This window comes from Mus caroli, unplaced genomic scaffold (assembly GCF_978045245.1).
Source record: "Mus caroli unplaced genomic scaffold, Mus_caroli_1 scaffold_13, whole genome shotgun sequence".
NCBI lineage: Eukaryota > Metazoa > Chordata > Mammalia > Rodentia > Muridae > Mus > Mus caroli.
Genome location: NW_028227268.1, coordinates 93,872,191 through 93,893,256, shown reverse-complemented (window position 1 = coordinate 93,893,256; position 21,066 = coordinate 93,872,191). Strand labels below are relative to the sequence as shown.

At 40.9% G+C, this 21,066-nt stretch overlaps 1 protein-coding gene across 7 annotated transcripts in view; it reads left to right on the top strand.

Moving 5' to 3' along the window:
• Ccdc88a (coiled-coil and HOOK domain protein 88A) overlaps positions 1–21,066 on the top strand; it is a 163,483-nt gene that overhangs the window by 51,197 nt on the left and 91,220 nt on the right. The window lies entirely within an intron of this gene.

Here is a 21,066-nt window from a genome sequence, read left to right as displayed (position 1 = left end):
TGTCTGGGTTTGGTGGTTGTTAATGGGGTGGATCCCCAAATGGGGCAGTCTCTGGATGGTTGTTCCTTCAGGCTCTGCTCTGAACTTTGTCTCTGTAACTTCTTCCATAGGTATTTTGTTCCCCATTCTAAGAAGGAATGAAGTATCCACACTTTGGTCTTCCTTCTTCTTGACTTTCATGTGTTTTGCAAATTGTATCTTGGGTATTCTAAGTTTCTGGGCTAATACCCACTTATCAGTGAGTGCATATCATTTGTACTCTTTTGTGATTGGGTTACCTCACTCAGGATGATATTCTCCAGATACATCCATTTGCCTAAAAATTTCATAAATTCATTGTTTTTAATAGCTGAGTAGTACTCCATTATGTTAATTACCACATTTTCTGTATCCATTCTTCTGTTGAGGGACATCTGGGTTCTTTCTAGCTTCTGGCTATTATAAATAAGGCTGCTATGAACATGTGGAGCCTGTGTCCTTATCACAAGTTGGAACATCTTCTCGGTATATGCGCAGGAGAGGTATTGCTGGATCCTCCGGTAGTACTATGTCCAATTTTCTGAGGAACCGCCAAACTGATTTCCAGAGTGGTTGTACCAGCTTGCAGTCCCACCAACAATGGAGGAGTGTTCCTCTTTCTCCATATCCTCACCAGCATCTGCTATCACCTGAATTTTTGATCTTAGCCATTCTGACTGGTGTGAGGTGGAATCTCAGGGTTGTTTTGATTTGCATTTCCCTAACAGCATTTTCAAGAAATGGTGCTGGCTCAACTGGCGGTTATCATGTAGAAGAATGCGAATTGATCCATTCTTATCTCCTTGTACTAAGGTCAAGTCTACGTGGATCAAGGAACTCCACATAAAACCAGAGACACTGAAACTTACAGAGGAGAAAGCAGGGAAAAACCTCAAAGATATTGACACAGGAAAAAATCCTGAACAGATCAGCAATGACTTGTACTGTAAGATCGAGAATTGACAAATGGGACCTTATAAAATTGCAAAGCTTCTGTAAGGCAAAATACACTGTCAATAAGACAAAAAGGCCACCAACAGATTGGGAAAGGATCTTTACCAATCCTAAATCATATCGGGGACTAATATCCAATATATACAAAGAACTCAAGAAGCTGGACTCCAGAAAATCAAATAACCTTATTAAAAAATGGGGTTAAGAGCTAAACAAAGAATTCTCAGCTGAGGAATACCAAATGACTGAGAAGCACCTGAAAAAAATCTTCTCTTCTCTTCTCTTCTCTTCTCTTCTCTTCTCTTCTCTTCTCTTCTCTTCTCTTCTCTTCTCTCCTCTCCTCTCCTCTCCTCTCCTCTCCTCTCCTCTCCTCTTCTCTTCTCTTCTCTTCTCTTTCCTTTTCCATTTCAAATGTTATCCCCTCTTCTGGTTTCCCCTCTGCAAAGCCCCTATTCCATCCCCCCTTACCCTGCTTCTGTGAGGGTGCTCCCCCACCCACCTAACCACTCCAGCCTCACTGCCCTAGCATTCCTCTACACTGGGGCATCAAGCTTTCACAGAACCAAGGGCCTCCCCTTGCCTTGATGCCAGATAAGCCCCTTCAGCTCCTTCAGTCCTTCCCCTAACTTCTCCATTGGGATCCCTGTACTCAGTCTGATGGTTGGCTGCAAGCATCCATATCTATATTGGTCAGGATCTGGCAGAACCTCTCAGGAGACAGCTATATCAGGCTCCTATCAGCAAGCTCTTCTTGGTATCCGAAATAGTATCTGGGTTTGGTGTCTGCATGTGGGATGGATCCCCAGGTGGGGCAGTCTCTGGATGGCCTTTCCTTCAGTCTCTGCTCCACTCTTTGTCCCTGTATTTCTTTAGACAGGAGCAAATCTGGGTTAAAGTTTTGGAGATGGGTGGGTGGCCTCATCCCTCAGCCAGGGGGCCATGCCTAACCCCTGGATAGGGTCTCGACAGGTTCTTCCTCCCCTTTGTGGGGTGTTTCAGCTAATGTCATCCCCATGGGGTCCTCCCACTCTGTACTTCCCTTGATTATATTGTTGCCCTTCTAAGTAGGACTGAAGCATCCATGCTTTGGTCTTCCTTCCTCTTGAGCTTCATGTGGTCCGTGAGTTGTATCATGGGTATTCCATGCTCTTTGCCTAATATCCACTTATCAGTGAGTACATACCAGGTGTTTTCTTTTGTGACTGAGTTACATCAGGATGATATTTTCTAGATCCATCCATTTGCCTGCGAATTTCATGAAGTCATTGTTTTTAATAGCTGAGTAGTATTCCATTGTATAAATGTACCACATTTTCCATATCCATATGTTGAGAGACATCTGGTTTGTTCCCAGCTTCTGGCTATTACAAATAAGGCTGCTATGAATATAGTGGAGCATGTGTCCTTATTACATGTTGGAGCATCTTCTGGGTATATATGCCCAGGAGTGTTATAGCTGGGTCCTCAGGTACTACTATGTCCAATTTTCTGAGGACCTGCCAGACTGATTTCCAGGGTTGTTGTACCTGCTTGCAGTCCCACCAGCAATGGAGGAATGTTCCTCTTTCTCCACATCCTCACCAGCATCTGCTGTCACCTGAATTTTTGATCTTACTCATTCTGACTCAGGATCATTTTGATTTGCATTTCCCTGATGACTAAGGATGTTGAACTAAGGATGGTGCTTCTCTGCCATTCGAGTTTCTTCCTTTGAGAAATCTCTGTTTAGCTCTGTTCCCCATTTTTTGATAAGGTTATTTGGTTCTCTGGAGTTTTAACTCCTTGAGTTCTTTGTATATTTTGGATATTTGCCCTCTATCATATATAGGGTTAGTGAAGATCTTTTCCCAATCTGTTGGTTGCCATTTTGTCCTATTTACAGTGTCCTTTACCTTATAGAAGTTTTGCAATTATATGAGGTCCCATTTGTTGATTCTTTTTTTTATTTAATTTTATTTTTACCTCATTTTTTATACTCCACATTCCATTCCCCACCCTTCCCTGTCCACTCTAGACTGCTCCACATCCCACATCTCCTCCCCACCCTACACTGTCTCCACTTCCCACCCCACCTGACCTCTAAACTCCCTGGGGCCTCCAGTCTCTTGATTGTTAGGTGCATCTTCTCTGAATGAATACAGACCCAGAAGCCCTCTACTGTATGTGTGTTGCGGGCCTCATATGAGCTGGTGTATGCTGTGTATGCTGTCTGTTTGGTGGTGCAGAGTTTGAGCGATCTTGGGTGTCCAGAATAATTGAGACTGCTGGTCCTCCTACATCATCCTTCTCCTCAGCTTCTTTTAGTCTTCCCTAATTCAACCACAGGTGTCAGCTGTTTCTGTCCATTGGTTGGGTGCAAATATCTGTATCTGACTCTTTCAACTGCTTGTTGGGTCTTTTAGGGCCAGTCATGGTAGGTCCCTTTTTGTGAGCACTCCATATCCTCTGTGCCAGGCCTTGGGACCTCCCCTTGAGCTGGATCCCACTTTAGGCCTGTCACTGGACCTTCTTTTCCTCAGGATCCTCTCCATTTCCATCCCTGTACTTCTTTCAGACAGGAACAATTACGGGTCAGAGATGTGACTGTGGGATGGCAACCCCATCCCTCACTTGATGTCCTTTCTTCCTGCTGGGGGTGGGCTCTATATAAGTTCCCTCTCTCTACTGTAGGGCCTATCATCTAAGGTCCCTCCCTTTGAGTCCTGGGAGTCTCTCACCTGTCAGGTCTCTGGTGCATTCTGCGGGTGGGGGTGGGGAGGCCCAACCTCCTATTTACTGAGGTTGCCTGTTTATATTCTTTCTGCTGCCCCTCAGGGCTTGAGTACTTTTCCCTCACCCAATACCAGATCAGGTCTCCCCCACACACACACACTCCTCTCCACTACCCCATCCACTTTCCCTCCCTCCTTCCCCACTTTTGATTGCTTTCTTGATTTGTTGATTCTTGATCATAGAGCATAAGCATTGGTGTTCTGTTCAGGAAATTTTCTTCATGTGTTCCAGGCTTTTCCCCACTTTCTCTTCTGTTAGTTTCAGTGTGTCTGGTTTTATGTGGAAGTTCTTGATCCACTCGGACTTGAGCTTTGTACAGGGAGATAAGAATGAATCAATTCACATTCTTCTACATGTTGATCACCAGTTGAACCAGCACTGTTTGTTGAAAATACTATCTTTTTTTCTACTGGATGATTTTAGCTCCTTTTTCAAAGATCAAGTGACCCTAGGTATGGGGGTTCATTTCTGGGTCTTCAGTTCTATTCCATTGATCTACCTACCTGTCACTGTACCAATACCATGTAGTTTTTATCACTATTGCTCTGTAGTACAGCTTGAGATCAGGGATGGTGATTCCCCCAGATGTTCTTTTATTGTTGAGAATAGTTTTCACTATCCTGGATTTTTTGTTATTCTAGGTGAATTTGAGAATTGTTCTTTCTAACTCTATGAAGAATTGAGTTGGAATTTTGATGGGAATTGCATGGAATCTGTAGATTGCTTTTGGCAAAATGGTCATTTTTACTATATTAATCCTGCCAATCCATGAGCATGGGAGAACGTTCCATCTTCAGAGGTCTTTGATTTCTTTCTTCAGAGACTTGAAGTTCTTGTCATATAGATCTTTCGCTGTTTAGTTAGAGTCACACCAAGATATTTTATGTTGTTTTTGACTATTGTGAAGGGTGTCATTTCCGTAATTTATTTCTTAGCCTGTTTATTTTTGAATAGAAGAATGCTGCTGATTTTGATTTGTTTGAGTTAATTTTATATCCAGCCACTTTGCTAAAGCTGTTGGTCAGCTGTAGGAGTTCTCTGGTGGGGGTTTTGTGGTCACTTAAGTATACTATCATATCATCTGCAAATAGTGATATTTTGACTTCTTCCTTTCCAATTTGCATCCCTAGGATGAAGCCTACTTGTTGTGAATGGTTGTTTTGATGTGTTCTTGGATTCAGTTTTGAGAGTTTTATTGAATATTTTTGCATTGATATTCATAAGGGAAACTGGTCTGAAGTTCTCTTTCTTTGTTGGGTCTTTGTGTGGTTTGGGTATCAGAGTAGTTGTAGCTTCCTAGAACGAATCCGGTAGTATTCCTTCTGTTTTTATTTTGTGGAATAGTTTGAAGAGCATTGGTATTAGGTCTTCTTTGAAGGTCTGAAGTTCTGCACTAAACCCATCTATCGGTCCTACACTTTTTTTTGGATGGGAGAATATTACTGATTGCTTCTATTTCTTTAGGGGTTATCGGAATGTTTAGAAAGTTTATATGATCCTGATTAAATGTTGGTACCTGATATCTGTCTAGAAATCTGTCCATTTCATTCACATTTTCTAGTTGTGTTGAGCATAGGCTTTTGTAGTAGGATCTGATGATTTTTTAAATTTCCTCAGTTTCTGTTGTTATATCTCCCATTTCAGTTTCTTTTTAGAGGTACTCAGAGCTATGAGTTTTCCTCTTAGCACTGCTTTTATTGTGTCCCATAAGCTTGAGCATGTTGTACCCTCATTTTCATTAAATTCTAAAAAGTCTTTAATTTCTTTATTTATTTCTTCCTTGACCAAGTTACCATTGAGTAGAGTGTTGTTCAGCTTCCATGTGTATGTGGGCTTTCAGTTGTTTTTATTGCTATTGAAAACCAGCCGTAATCCATATTGATCTGATATGATGCATGGGAATATTTCAATTTTCTTATATATGTTGAGGACTTTCTGTGACCGATTATATGGTCAATTTGGGGGAAGGTACCATGAGGTTCTGAGAAGAAGGTATATTCTTTTGATTTAGGATGAAATGCTCTATAGATATCTGTTAAATCCATTTGGTCCATAACCTGTTAGTTTCACTGTGTCTCTGTTTACTTTCTGTTTCCCTGATCTGTCCATTGATGAGAGTGGGGTGTTGAACTCTCCCACTATTACTGTGTGAGGTGCAATGTGTGCTTTGAGCTTTAGTAAAGTTTCTCTTATGGATGTGGGTTCCCTTGCATTTGGAGCATAGATGTTCAGAATTGAGGGTTCATCTTGGTAGATTTTTCCTTTGATGTGTATAAAGTGTCCTTCCTCATCTTTTTTGATAACTTTTGATTAAAAGTCGATTTTATTCGACATTAGAATGGCTACTCTAGCTTGTTTCTTGGGACCATTTGCTTAGAAAAATGCTTTTCAACCTTTTACTCTGAGGTAGTTTCATTCTTCATCACTGCATTGCATTTTCTGTATGCAGCAAAATGCTGGGTCCTGTTTATGTATCCAGTCTGTTAGTCTGTGTCTTTGTATTGGGGAATTGAGTCCATTGATGTTGAGAGATATTAAGGAATAGTGATTGTTGCTTCCTGTTATTTTTGTTGTTGTAGGTGGAAATGTTTGTGTGACTATCTTCTTTTGGGTTTGTTGAAAAAAAATTACTTTCTTGCTTTTTTTCTTTTTCATTTTTTTTCAATTTTTTATTAAATATTTTCTTCATTTACATTTCAAATGCTATCTTGAAAGTCCCCTATACCCCCCCCCCCCCGCCGTGCTCCCCAACCCATCCACTCCCACTTCTTGGCCCTGGCCTCTGTACTGGGGCATAGAAAGTTTGCAAGACCAAGGGGCCTCTCTTCCAAATGATGGCCAACTAGGCCATCTTCTGCTACACATGCCGCTAGAGACACAAGCTCTGGGGGTACTGGTTAGTTCATATTGTTGTTCTACCTATAGGGTTGCAGACCCCTTCAGCTCCTTGGATACTTTCTCTAGCTCCTCCATTGGGGGCCCTGTGTTTCATCCAATAGATGACAATGAGCATCCACTTCTGTAGTTGCTTTTTCTAGAGTGTAGTTTCCCTCCTTGTGTTAGAGTTCTCCATCTGTTATCCTTTGTAAGGCTGGATATTTGGAGAGATACTGTGTAAGTTTCGTTTTGTTATAGAAAATCTTGGTTTCTCCATCAATGTTAATCGACAGTTTTGCTGGGTATAGTAGCTTGGTCTGGCACTTGTGTTCTCTTAGACTCTGTATGATATCTGCCTAGGATTTTCTAGTTTCCATAGACTCTGTTGAGAAGTCTTGTGTAATTCTGATAGGTCTGCCTTTATATGTTATTGGACCTTTTCCCCTTACTGCTTTTAATATTCTTTATTTGTTTTGTGCATTTGGTGTTTTGACTATTATGTGACAGGTGGAATTTCTTTTCTGGTCCAGTCTATTTGGAGTTCTGTAGACTTCTTGTATGTTCATGGGCATCTGTTTCTTTAGGTTAGGGAATTTTTCTTGTGTAATTTCGTTGAAGATATTTATTGGTCCTTTAAGTTGGGAATCTTCACTCTCGTCTGTTATCTTCACCTTACGTTTGGTCTTCTCATTGTGTTCTGTATTTCCTGGATGTTTGGGGTTAGGAGCTTTGTGCATTTTGCATTTTCTTTTGACTGTTGTGTCAATGTTTTCTATGGTGTCTTCTGCACCTGAGATTCTCTTTTTTATCTCTTGTATTCTATTGGTGATGGTTTCATCTATATCTCCTGATCTCTTTCCTAGGTTTTCTATCTCCATAGTTGTCTCCCTTTGTGATTTCTTTATTGTTTCTATTTCCATTTTTAGATCCTCGATGGTTTTGTTCAATTCCTTCACCTGTTTGGTTGTGTTTTCTGTAACTCTTTAAGAGATTTTTGTGTTTTCTCTTTTAGGGCTTATACCTGTTTACCTGTGTTCTCCTGTGTTTCTTTAAGGGAGTTAGTTATTTATGTCCTTCTTAAAGTCCTCTATCATCATCATGAGAAGTGATTTTAGATCTGAATCTTGCTTTTAAATCCTAATTTTGCTTTTCCGGTGTGTTGGGGTATCCAGGACTTGCTGTGGTGGGAGAACTGGGTTCTGATGATGCCAAATAGCCTTGGTTTCTGTTGCTTATGTTCTTGCCTTTGCATCTCGCTATCTGGTTATCTGTGGTGTTAGCTGTTCTTGCTGTCTCTGATTGTGGCTTGTCCCTCCTGTAAGTTTGTTAGCACTCCTGGGAGACCAGTTTCTCTGGGAGGAATTTGGAGAGCTGTGGCCCAGGGTCAGCTCAGGAACATAGAGGGAAAGTGAAAGGATCATGTCCCAGGCCGTTCCTTGGTTCCAGTGTCCTTGATGGCTCTGGGCAGGTCCCTCTTGGGTCAGGAATTTGAGCAGAAGTAGTGGTCTCTCCTGTGCTCTAAGGTGTGTCAGCACTCCTGGGAGACCAGGATAGTTGTTGTGTTAAAATATCATGACCAAGACAAGATAAGGTTGGTGTATGCTTTTAGTCAGATGAGTCCATCATAGCCTGGGAAGCATGGCAGTAAGCCGCAGGAGGCAACAAGAGCAGGAAGCTGAGACATCAACTCTTTTACTGCAAGCACAAAACAGAACTGGAAGTAGGGTAAGTCCACCTCAGTGACACACTTTCTCCAGAAGGCTACACCTCCCAAACTCCCCATGCAGCACAAAATGCCTGGGTATATGGAGACATTTCTCGTTCTTTGTCTTCCTGAACCCGGATTGTTTAATTTTAAACATCTTTTCCATCTGTTTTAGTGGGAAGTGTAAGATTTCATATTTATGGCTGACTCAAACTGCATTGTGTACATGTATGACATTCCATTATCCATGCATCTGTTGATAGCATATAGGCTAATTGCCTTTCCTCACTGTCTCAAGTAGAGCAGCAGTAAACATGGATAACATTAAGATATAGAATCCTTTGGTTCTATATTCAGAAGTGTTATATCTAGGTCATATGGTAGTTGTAGTTGTATTTTTAGCTTTTTGAGAAGCCTCCACAGTGATTTCCATAGTGGTATTACTTGAAAATGGCGTATTCCGGAACAGATCACACCAAGCCAGCACAGTTCACACTTTTGGAGGTCTTTATTGAAAGAAGGAAAGAAGCGAGGGAGGGAGGGAGAGAGAGAGAGAGAGAGAGAGAGAGAGAGAGAGAGAGAGAGAGAGAGAGAGAGAGAGAGAGAGATCCAGGCTGTGATGTAGGTAATGCAGGTAATGACTTGCAGGTGATGCAGGTAACACAGGGGGTGTGTGATGGTCGCCATGGCAACAGACGCAGGAGGGTCTTGTTTCCTAGGGATCACATCATCACTGGATTCAGAGGCTGGCTGTAAACAGCTTCTAATGCTAACATGCCTCTTTTTTCTTATCATAAATTGGGGGAGGGAGGAGGAGGCAAACCAATGCAGAAAGGGGAATAGGGGTGTCAGATCTCTTAAACTGCTTCCTGCTGTCTAGAAGCATCATCAATTTTGAGGTGTAGATGACTTTCACTATCAGGGCCCACTTTATAACAGGCTCCTCTGTGGACAGTGGCTGGTAATCCTGTAAAAGGAACTGATAGTTTGGTTAGACATTTTTGAGTTTGTCATTGAAGGAATGTGGAATGAGGCAGAGAGCAAAGAGTGTGTGAAGGATAAGGCTCCTCTAAGGTTTTAGTGCAGGAGTGAGATAGGAAGTGGTTAGTATGTGGTTGAGGGAGAAGATTGGAAATATTAAGAGGTAAGCATGATTTGGAAGGTCTTCTACTAGTGCTATCTGAAGAGAAAGAACCTTGGTGGGAAGTAGAGTCTGTAAGCCTTTGTAAAGTAGGAGCTGTGACAAGTTATGGGAAGGGAAGCCAGTTATAGGTAACTCAAAGGTTAGTTTTTTAGCCTCTAAAAATAAGGAGTTCAGTGGCTGCTAAGGTACGAATACAAGGTGCCCATCCCTGGATAATTAGATCTAGTATTTTTTTTTTTATCTTTTTTTAAATTTTTAATATTTTTATTACATATTATCCTCAGTTACATTTCCAATGCTATCCCAAAAGTCCCCCATAGCGCCCCCCACTTCCCTACCCACCCATTCCCATTCTTTTGGCCCTGGCATTCCCCTATATTGGGGCATATAAAGTTTGCAAGTCCAATGGGCCTCTCTTTCCAGTGATGGCCGACTAGGCCATCTTTCGATACATATGCAGCTAGAGACAAGAGCTCTGGGGTTCTGGTTAGTACATCATGTTGTACCAACAATAGGGTTGCAGATCCCTTTAGCTCCTTGGGTACTTTCTCTAGCTTCTCCATTGGGAGCCCTGTGATACATCCAATAGCTGACTGTGAACATCCACTCCTGTGTTTGCTAGGCCCCAGCATCGTCTCACAAGAGACAGCTATCTTTGGGTCCTTTCAGCAAAATCTTGCTAGTGTATGCAATGGTGTCAGCGTTTAGAAGCTGCTTATGGGATGGATCCCTGGATACGGCAGTCTCTAAATGGTCCATCCTTTCATCACAGCTACCGACTTTGTCTCTGTAACTCCTTCCCTGGGTGTTTTGTTCCCAATTCTAAGAAGGGGCACAGTGTCCACACTTTGGTCTTCATTCTTCTTGAGTTTCATGCGTTTAGCAAATTGTATCTTATATCTTGGGTATCCTAAGTTTTGGGCTAATATCCACTTATCAGTGAATACATATTGTGTGAGTTCTTTTGTGATTGTGTTACTTCACTCAAGATGATGCCCTCCAGGTCCATCCATTTGGCTAGGAATTTCATAAATTCATTCTTTTTAATAGCTGAGTAGTACTCCATTGTGTAAATGTACCATAATTTCTGTATTCATTCCTCTGTTGAGGGACATCTGGGTTCTTTCCAGCTTCTGGCTATTATAAATAGGGCTGCTATGAACATAGTGGAGCATGTGTCCTTTTTACCGGTTGGGACATCTTCTGGATATATGCCCAGGAGAGGTATTGCTGGATCCTCTGGTAGTACTATGTCCAATTTTCTGAGGAACCGCCAGACTGATTTCCAGAGTGGTTGTACAAGCTTGCAATCCCACCAACAATGGAGGAGTGTTCCTCTTTCTCCACATCCTCGCCAGCATCTGCTGTCACCTGAATTTTTGATCTTAGCCATTCTGACTGGTGTGAGGTGGAATCTCAGGGTTGTTTTGAGTTGCATTTCCCTGATGATTAAGGATGTTGAAAATTTTTTCAGGTGTTTCTCTGCCATTCGGTATTCCTCAGGTGAGAAATCTTTGTTCAGTTCTGAGCCCCATTTTTTAATGGGGTTATTTGACTTTCTGGAGTCCACCTTCTTGAGTTCCTTATATATATTGGATATTAGTCCCTTATCTGATTTAGGATAGGTGAAGATCCTTTCCCAATCTGTTGGTGGTTTTTTTGTCTTATTGATGGTGTCTTTAGCTTTGCAGATGCTTTGCAGTTTCATGAGGTCCCACTTGTCAATTCTCGATCTTACAGCACAAGCCATTACTGTTCTATTCAAGAATTTTTCCCCTGTGCCCATATCTTCAAGGCTTTTCCCCACTTTCTCCTCTATAAGTTTCAGTGTCTCTGGTTTTATGTGAAGTTCCTTGATCCACTTAGACTTGACCTTAGTACAAGGATATAGGAATGGATCGATTCGCATTCTTCTACATGTTAACAACCAGTTGTGCCAGCACCATTTGTTGAAAATGCTGTCTTTCTTCCACTGGATGTTTTTAGCTCCCTTGTCAAAGATCAAGTGACCGTAGGTGTGTGGGTTCATTTCTGGGTCTTCAATTCTATTCCATTGGTCTATTTGTCTGTCACTATACCAGTACCATGCAGTTTTTATCACAATTGCTCTGTAGTAAAGCTTTAGGTCCGGCATGGTGATTCCACCAGAGGTTCTTTTATCCTTGAGAAGAGTTTTTGCTATCCTAGGTTTTTTGTTATTCCAGATGAATTTGCAGATTGCACTTTCTAATTCGTTGAAGAATTGATTTGGAATTTTGATGGGGATTGCATTGAATCTGTAGATTGCTTTTGGCAAGATAGCCATTTTTACAATGTTGATCCTGCCAATCCATGAGCATGGGAGATCTTTCCATCTTCTGAGATCTTCTATAATTTCTTTCTTCAGAGACTTGAAGATTTTATTATACAGATCTTTCACTTCCTTAGTTAGAGTCACACCAAGATATTTTATATTATTTGTGACTATTGAGAAGGGTGTTGTTTCCCTAATTTCTTTCTCAGCCTGTTTATTCTTTGTGTAGAGAGAGGCCATTGATTTGTTTGAGTTAATTTTATATCCAGCTACTTCACTGAAGCTGTTTATCAGGCTTAGGAGTTCTCTGGTGGAATTTTTAGGGTCACTTATATATACTATCATATCATCTGCAAAAAGTGATATTTTGACTTCATCTTTTCCAATTTGTATCCCTTTGATCTCCTTTTGTTGTCGAATTGCTCTGGCTAGGACTTCAAGTACAATGTTGAATAGGTATGGAGAAAGTGGACAGCCTTGTCTAGTCCCTGATTTTAGAGGGATTGCTTCAAGCTTCTCACCATTTACTTTGATGTTGGCTACTGGTTTGCTGTAGATTGCTTTTATCATGTTTAGGTAAGGGCCTTGAATTCCTGATCTTTCCAAGACTTTTATCATGAATGGGTGTTGGATCTTGTCAAATGCTTTTTCCGCATCTAACGAGATGACCATGTGGTTTTTGTCTTTGAGTTTGTTTATATACTGGATTACATTGATGGATTTCTGTATATTGAACCATCCCTGCATCCCTGGGATGAAACCTACTTGGTCAGGATGGATGATTGTTTTGATGTGTTCTTGGATTCGGTTAGCAAGAACTTTATTGAGGATTTTTGCATCAATATTCATAAGGGATATTGGTCTGAAGTTTTCTATCTTTGTTGGGTCTTTTTGTGGTTTAGGTATCAGAGTAATTGTGGCTTCATAGAATGAGTTGCATAGAGTACCTTCTTTTTCTATTTTGTGGAATAGTTTGTGAAGAACTGGGATTAGATCTTCTTTGAAGGTCTGATAGAACTCTGCACTAAACCCATCTGGTCCTGGGCTTTTTTTAGTTGGGAGACTATTAATGACTGCTTCTATTTCTTTGGGGGATATAGGGCTGTTTAGATCATTAACCTGATCTTGATTCAACTTTGGTACCTGGTATTTGTCTAGGAACTTCTCCATTTCATCCAGGTTCTCCAGTTTTGTTGAGTATAGCCTTTGGTAGAAGGATCTGATGGTGTTTTGGATGTCTTCAGGATCTGTTGTTATGTCTCCTTTTTCATTTCTGATTTTGTTAATTAGGATGCTTTCCCTGTGCCCTCTAGTGAGTCTGGCTAAAGGTTTATCTATCCTGTTGATTTTCTCAAAGAACCAGCTCCTTGATTGGTTGATTCTTTGAATAGTTCTTCTTGTTTCCACTTGGTTGATTTCACCCCTGAGTTTGATTATTTCCTGCCGTCTACTCCCCTTGGGTGAATTTGCTTCCTTTTGTTCTAGTGCTTTTAGGTATGTTGTCAAGCTGCTAATGTGTGCTCTCTCTAGTTTCCTTTTGGAGGCACTCAGAGCTATGAGTTTTCCTCTTAGAAATGCTTTCATTGCGTCCCATAAGTTTGGGTATGTTGTGGCTTCATTTTCATTGAACTCTAAAAAGTCCTTAATTTCTTTCTTTATTCCTTCCTTGACCAAGGTATCATTGAGAAGAGTGTTGTTCAGTTTCCACGTGAAGGTTGGCTTTCTATTATTTATTTTGTTATGGAAGATCAGCCTTAGTCCATGGTGATCTGATAGGATGCATGGGACAATTTCAATATTTTTGTATCTGTTGAGGCCTGTTTTGTGACCAATTATGTGGTCAGTTTTGGAGAAGGTACCATGAGGTGCTGAAAAGAAGGTATATCCTTTTGTTTTAGGATAGAATGTTTTGTAGATATCTGCCAGATCCATTTGATTCATAACTTCTGTTAGTTTCACTGTGTCCCTGTTTAGTTTCTGTTTGGATGATCTGTCCATTGGTGAAAGTGGTGTGTTGAAGTCTCCCACTATTATTGTATGAGGTGCAATGTGTGCTTTGAGATTTACTAAAGTTTCTTTAATGAATGTGGCTGCCTTTGTATTTGGAGCATAGATATTCAGGATTGATAGTTCCTCTTGGAGGATTTTACCTTTGATGAGTATGAAGTGTCCCTCCCTGTCTTTTTTAATGACTTTGGGTTGGAAGTCAATCTTATCAGATATTAGAATGGCTACTCCAGCTTGTTTCTTCATACCATTTGCTTGGAAAATTGTTTTCCAGCCTTTCATTCTGAGGTAGTGTCTATCTTTTTCTCTGAGATGAGTTTCCTGTAAGCAGCAAAATGTTGGGTCTTGTTTGTGTAGCCAGTTTGTTAGTCTATGTCTTTTTAACGGGGAGTTGAGTCCATTAATATTAAGAGATATTAAGGAAAAGTAATTGTTGTTTCCTGTTATTTTTGTTGTTAAAGTTGGCATTCTGTTCTTGTGGCTGTCTTCTTTTAGGTTTGTTGAGGGATTACCTTCTTGTTGTTTCTAGGGCGTGGTTCCTGTCCTTGTATTGGTTTTTTTCTGTTATTATCCTTTGAAGGGCTGGATTCGTGGAGAGATAATGTGTGAATTTGGTTTTGTCGTGGAATACTTTGGTTTCTCCATCTATGTTAATTGAGATTTTGGCTGGGTATAGTAGCCTGGGCTGGAGTTTGTGTTCTTTTAGTGTCTGTATAACATCCGTCCAGGATCTTCTGGCTTTCATAGTCTCTGGTGAGAAATCTGGTGTAATTCTGATAGGCTTGCCTTTATATGTTACTTGGCCTTTTTCTCTTACTGCTTTTAGTATTCTATCTTTATTTAGAGCATTTGTTGTTCTGATTATTATGTGTCGGGAGGTATTTCTTTTCTGGTCCAGTCTATTTGGAGTTCTGTAGGCTTCTTGTATGTTCATGGGCATCTCTTTCTTTAGATTTGGGAAGTTTTCTTCTATAATTTTGTTGAAGATGTTTGCTGGTCCTTTGAGTTGAAAATCTTCATTCTCATCCACTCCTATTATCCGTAGGTTTGGTCTTCTCATTGTGTCCTGTATTTCTTGGATGTTTTGAGTTAGGATCTTTTTGCATTTTACATTTTCCTTGATTGTTGTGCCGATGTTCTCTATGGAATCTTCTGCACCTGAGATTCTCTCTTCCATCTCTTGTATTCTGTTGCTGATGCTCGTATCTATGGTTCCAGATTTCTTTCCTAGGGTTTCTATCTCCAGTGTTGCCTCATTTTGGGTTTTCTTTATTGTGTCTACTTCCCTTTTTAGGTCTAGTATGGTTTTGTTCATTTAAATCATCTGTTTGGATGTGTTTTCCTGTTTTTCTGTAAGGACTTCTACCTGTTTGATTATGTTATCCTGTTTTTCTTTAAGGATTTGTAACTCTTTAGCAGTGTTCTCCTGCAATTCTTTAAGGGATTTTTGTGCTTCCTCTTTACTGTCTTCTACCTGTTTACCAGTGTTCCTTTGTATTTCTTTAAGTGTGTTATTAAAGTCCTTCTTGAAGTCCTCTACCATCATCATGAGATATGCTTTTAGATCCGTGTCTAGCTTTTCCGGTGTGTTGGGGTGCCCTGGACTGGGCGAAGTGGGAGTGCTGAGTTCTGATGATGGTGAGTGGTCTTGGTCTCTGTTAGTAAGATTATTACGTTTACCTTTCGCCATCTGGTAATCTCTGGGGTTAGTTGTTGTCGTTGTCACTGTTTAAAGATTGGAGCAGAAGCTGTGTTCCACTCACCAGCAGTCTCAAAATCCTGTGGCGGGGGTCGTGGGTAGCTGGCGGGTGTCAGCCGACCCTGCGCTCTAGCTACCCCGGTGCTGGTCCGGCCGGAAGAGAGATCTAGTATTTTTTGACAGGTATGGTACAGGTGCCAAAGAGGGTCTGTCCCAGTTGGTGACCTAGGACTCCAAAGGCAAATCCCTCTTTTTCGGTTATGTAGAGGGAAAAAGGACAAGTCAGGTCAGGATCATAAGGAGAGCCTGTTGGAGCCTTTGAAAAAGCTTGGTAGCAGGTTTGAAAAGAGGTTCATGGGTGGGGTCTAATGCCTGTTTATATAAGGGGTGGGAAAGGAGGGAAAAGGAAGGAACTCAGGAACATAAAAAAATGGCTATTCCTGGGGATGAAAAATCTCTTCCTTTGCAGAGGCAACTGTTAAGAGACTGAATGAGATTCTTTCTAAAGTCATAGCCTAGTGGGTTGGGGTAATTGTTGTGCCAAACAGGTGACCTGAGGGGTGGACAGCTGGACTTTAGAAGGTGAGACCCTGTAGCCTTGACTGGACAGGAAATTTAAAAGAGCAAAGGTGTCATCTTGGCCAATTTCTAGAGGGACTACAGAGAAGAATGTCACCTATGTAATGAATGGGCGATTGTAGGGAGAGACAGAGAAAGTTAAGTTAGAAGCCAGGGCCCTGAGGTAGAATAGTCCAGGTAAGTTGAATAGAAAAATAGAAGTCAGAGTCAGTCCAGGTAAAGGCAAAGATGTTCTGTGACTTGGCATCTAGAGGAATAGAGAAGAACTCATCCTTGAGATCTAGGATGAGAAATGAGAAGTCCCCAAGGGGGTAGTAGAAAGAAGTGTATAAGGGTTAGCCACAACAGGATGGAGAGGAACCACTGCAGAATTAATGCACCTGACATCTTGAACTGGGTGATAGGTTCCATTAGGTTTCTTAACTGCTAGTGTAGGGGTGTTAAATGGGGAGGAGTTTCTTTTTCCTTATGAGATCAGACATGATAGGCTTAAGTCCCCTGAGGCTCTGGAGAGAGAAGGGGTATTGAGCTTGTGTTGGGAACTAAAGAAAGGGGGGCCCTGGGGAAGAGGGGGAAGGGAAGGGCCCAGGAGGTGCCCTGGGGAAGGGAAAACCCACGCCCCTCCAGAGTTTTACCCATTCTCTGGTCTGCAGGGCGTGGGAGGGATGCTATACACTTTCCACTCAGCCCCAGGTGGGCATTCCTCTGACCCACTCTTCAGGAGTTGGCAAAGGTGCAGCCCTACCTGGGAACCCCGGAGCTACTTTGCTAAAGCCACCAGGGTTATAGGAGAGAGGGATGAGGGAAGAGGTTCCCAATACTGACCAGAGTGAGTGCAGCGGATCTTGATGAGCAGAGACTCTATGATTTTAGAGCTTTATTATAGAAAGGCAGGGGGAAAGAGAAAAGGTAGAAAGAGAGGAGGGAAGGCTAGAGAGAAAGAATAAGAGGGAGAGAAAAGAGGAGAGGAGAGAGGAGAGGAAAAGACAAAGAAAAAGGAAAAAGGAGAGAGGAGTGAGAGAAGTGAGAGGTAAGAGAACAAAGGAGTGAGAGAGCACCGCTGGGCTGAGCAGCCCTTTTTATGGTCTTTACTGTTTGCTAGGTAATTGGGGAGGAGTTTAGCCTGAAGGTCAGAAGCTTGGGCCATTGCCTTTGGTGATTTCTAATGCTTCTCTTGTGGGGGCTGTGGGAGGTGGTAACTTAGGCAGGAGCCAGAGTTCCAGGAGCATAAGGGAATGCCTACCATGTCATGAAGGTGAATTATCACCGCCGGGGTTCAGAGCTCAGCTCAACTGGAGAGCAGCCTGCAATTTCCCAAAGCTTGGGTGATGTACCTGGTAGAATCCAGTAACTGAATGATAACAGAAGAATAATGTTTAGTAACAAAGAGGTTCTGGACATCCAAGATTCTGGGGTCTACTTGAGAAGTTGACAAATGAAACTACATGTTAGAGTTAGTAGGTTGATTGGCTAGGAGGAGGAGAGGGGCTGCTGGTGAGCTTGGGTTTAGGCAAATGGTAGGGGGCAAAAAAAATAGAGGCTCCCAACTTAGCTAGAAGATCCCTTCTCAGTATAAGGGGACAGGACACATTGTCACTACTAAAAAGGAATGGGTGAGAGAAACATCCCTAAAAGTGCAACTAAGTGGTGGGGTTTGGTGAGGAAGATAAGGTTTTCCTCCTACCCCCATAATAGAGGAACGAGAAGGAGAAGTAGGTCCTCAGAACTCCCATCAGGACTGAGTAGGTGGCCCTAGTGTCCAAGAGGAAGATGAGCCACCCAGATACCATGACGACTACCCAGAGCTCTCTGCTGTTGATGGAAGTAGTTGAGTCAAAGGAGCTCGAGCCTTTTCAGTTGGCCATAGCCAAGCCTAGGAGATCAGCTGAAGGATGACCTGGGAGTGAAGTCCCTTTGTCCTGAGTGGCATGAGGGCAATAGACAACCCAGTATCCCTCCTGATGGCATCTACAGCATGGCCCTTTTGGCTTGCGGGGGTTAGGGCAAGCCCTTGCCCAATAACCTTGTTGGCTACATTTGTAGCAGGAACCTGGTGGTCCCTGAGCCTTAGAAGCCCAGGAAGCCCAGCCAGTGTCTGGCTGGTCACATAGCCTTTGCCAGCATATGGTATTTTTGTCTGTGGGCCCTTCATCTCTCTAATGGTACATTTTGAAGGCCAGTGCCAAGACTTCTGCCTGTGGAGTTAGGAGTTCCCTCTCCAAACATCCAAGTTCGGTTTTAATGTCGGGGTAGCTCTGAGAAAAGAAGTAGGTCATCAGGAGTTGCTTACCTTCTGGTTTCTCAGGGTCTAGATTTGTATAAAGGAATAGGACCTTTGTAAGGTGCTCTAAAAATTGAAACGGGTTTTCTTGATAATCCTGGATGACCTCTTGGATTTTTTAAAAATTTACTGATACCGGCCAGGAGTTAGGTTATGACTATTTCTGGCTAAAGTACCATCGGGAAAATTATAATTCCATTGAGGATTCTGGTCAGGTATCATCTCAAATCCAATTGGATATGCTGGATCTGTTTGATGAGTCTCATCTGCATGTATTCTCACCTGTTCTCAAACTTGCCTGCATTCATCAGGAAGTAAATTATTACTGAGGATTATATGTATATCATGGAAAGTCAAGCTATAAAATTAAGTAACATACTGAAATTCTTTAATACAGGCAGAAGAATTAGAGGTATAGGAATCCAGTTTGTTTATTCTTCAAGATACATACAGTGTTTTTTAGATTACTATAGTGCTTTCTAGTTCTTTTTCAAATTTTTGTAGTTCTCTAAATCTTGACTGTCTTCATGCCAGAACTCAATTTTTTTCTTGGTGAAACTTTGCTTTTAATATCCTTGGAAATGCTCAAATTTTCTATATTTGAGTACTTGCATGTCTTCACAAATTTTCAGCAGTCTCACTTATACTAATACTTAATACTCTTCATACCTGCTTTTTGTTGTTTCACATTTAAATTTTTATTATGTGTATATGTGTGCCATGCATGTACAGATGTCTGTGTAGCCAGAATAGGATGACCCTTGGAGCCATAGTTAGAGGTAGTTGATAGGCACCTGATGTGGTGTTGGGATCCAAATTCAGATCCTGTGAATTAACAGCACATTCTCTCAGCCTCTGTATCATATCTCCAGCCCCTCCTGATATACTTTTATCTTTAGTCCTCATGACCTAAAGCACTTGTTCATTTATTTTCTGTTTACTCTTACTAAAATGTAAGATCCCTCAGAGCAAATACTGCTGGCTGCTGTATATTGCTTAGAATAATAAATGACAAATAATGAGCAGTCAGTATTTTTCAAACAAATGCCCCAATTTTCTGAAAAGTTTCTCTTTCAAATATATTACTGTTTTTACTTTTTCATAAATTTTATAGGTGTGTTTTAAATCTCTTATCAGTTTGTGTACATCTTATCCTTACCCTGTTTTATGATCCTTAGTAAAGTCAAGTTTATTTTGTGTTCATCCCCATATTCTTAAAGAAAAACTATGTATGTATGTATGTATGTATGTATGTATGTATGTATGTATGTATACACACCAGAAGAAGGCATCACATCCCATGATAGATGGTTATGAGCTACCTTGTGGTTGTTGGGAATTAAATTCAGGACCTCTGAAAGAACAGCCAGTGCTCTTAACTACTGAGCCATTTCTCTAGCCCTCGTTTCCATATTCTTGTTCCCACTTCTTTAATCAGGTTCTCATTTCTTTGACATGATTATCTTTAGAGCTAGGTGAAATTCTAGGGGCCTGGTAATAATGTAATAAAGCTTTATTCATGGCAGTAAATTTTTAAGCTTTTTACCTCCCAGATAGATGGATGGATGGATAGATGGATGGGTGGACGGATCTAACATTGACTCCTGAAACTCACTATATAGACCATGTAGTCTACAGAACTCAGAGCTCTGCCTGCCTCTGCTGACTGCTGGGTTAAAGGTATATACCACTAAACTTGGAACCCTTTTGAATAGGCCACGTTGGCCTTCAACTTTTACAGCAGTCCTCTGACCTCAAGTTTTGGGATTGCAGGCATGTGCTACCATCACAGCAACTAGCTTATTGTTTCATATTATTATTATTATCAAAGTTAACTTAAAATTAAGAACTAAATTTTCATATTTCAAGATATAGTCTTTGATTTAATGATTTTGTACTTTTGTTTCACTTTCTATCCTCTTCAACGAAAGTTTTTATAAACTTAAGGGTAGGAATTCAGATTCCACTGTAGCAGGAGACACTACATTAAACATTCACATTCTATGTTAAGGACATTTTACATGATACTACATTTGTTAGTTCTATAACTTGAAATGTAACTGGACTCGTGGTGTAAAGGTCAAGAAGGTCACTGATTTGTGGTGATAAGAGGATATGAAGCTGTCTTTTCATTATGGGAAGAATGACTTGGGAGAATTGGGAAACAGTAGAATGGAAGGGGTGAATTACTGAGAATAAAATTGGATAGGAGTTGACACAGAATGTCACGTGGCAAGTTAGTAGAATAATGTTTCTGGTTCATCAATATTGACTCATGTTAAAGTCTGTAAGACAAAACTTTTCCCTATCTTTCTTTATCAGGGTGAATTTAAAAGTTATTTATTCAGATGTAGGTTATTTTTATGAAGTATGATATAAACAAAATAGTGACTGTTTTAAAATCCTTTTTAAAACTTACTATGATAGTATTCAATTTGCTTCAATGCAAAAATATCTAAAACTCAAAATAAATAGAAAGGCTTTTTTTCCTTTTAAGTTATTTACTTATATAGAGAGATAGGGTTTCACTCCATAACTGAGCTATCTCACACTCAATATTTAACCCAGGCTGATCTCAAAACTTCTTAAAAAAACAAAAAACAAACAAACAAAAAATCCTTTCTAAGCTTAACAAATGTCAAGGTTACAGATGTGATCCATCATGCTTGATCTTTTAAGTCCGTTATAACTTAGAAATTTAATTTATTAAATGTGCAAAAGAGACCTCTGTACATTT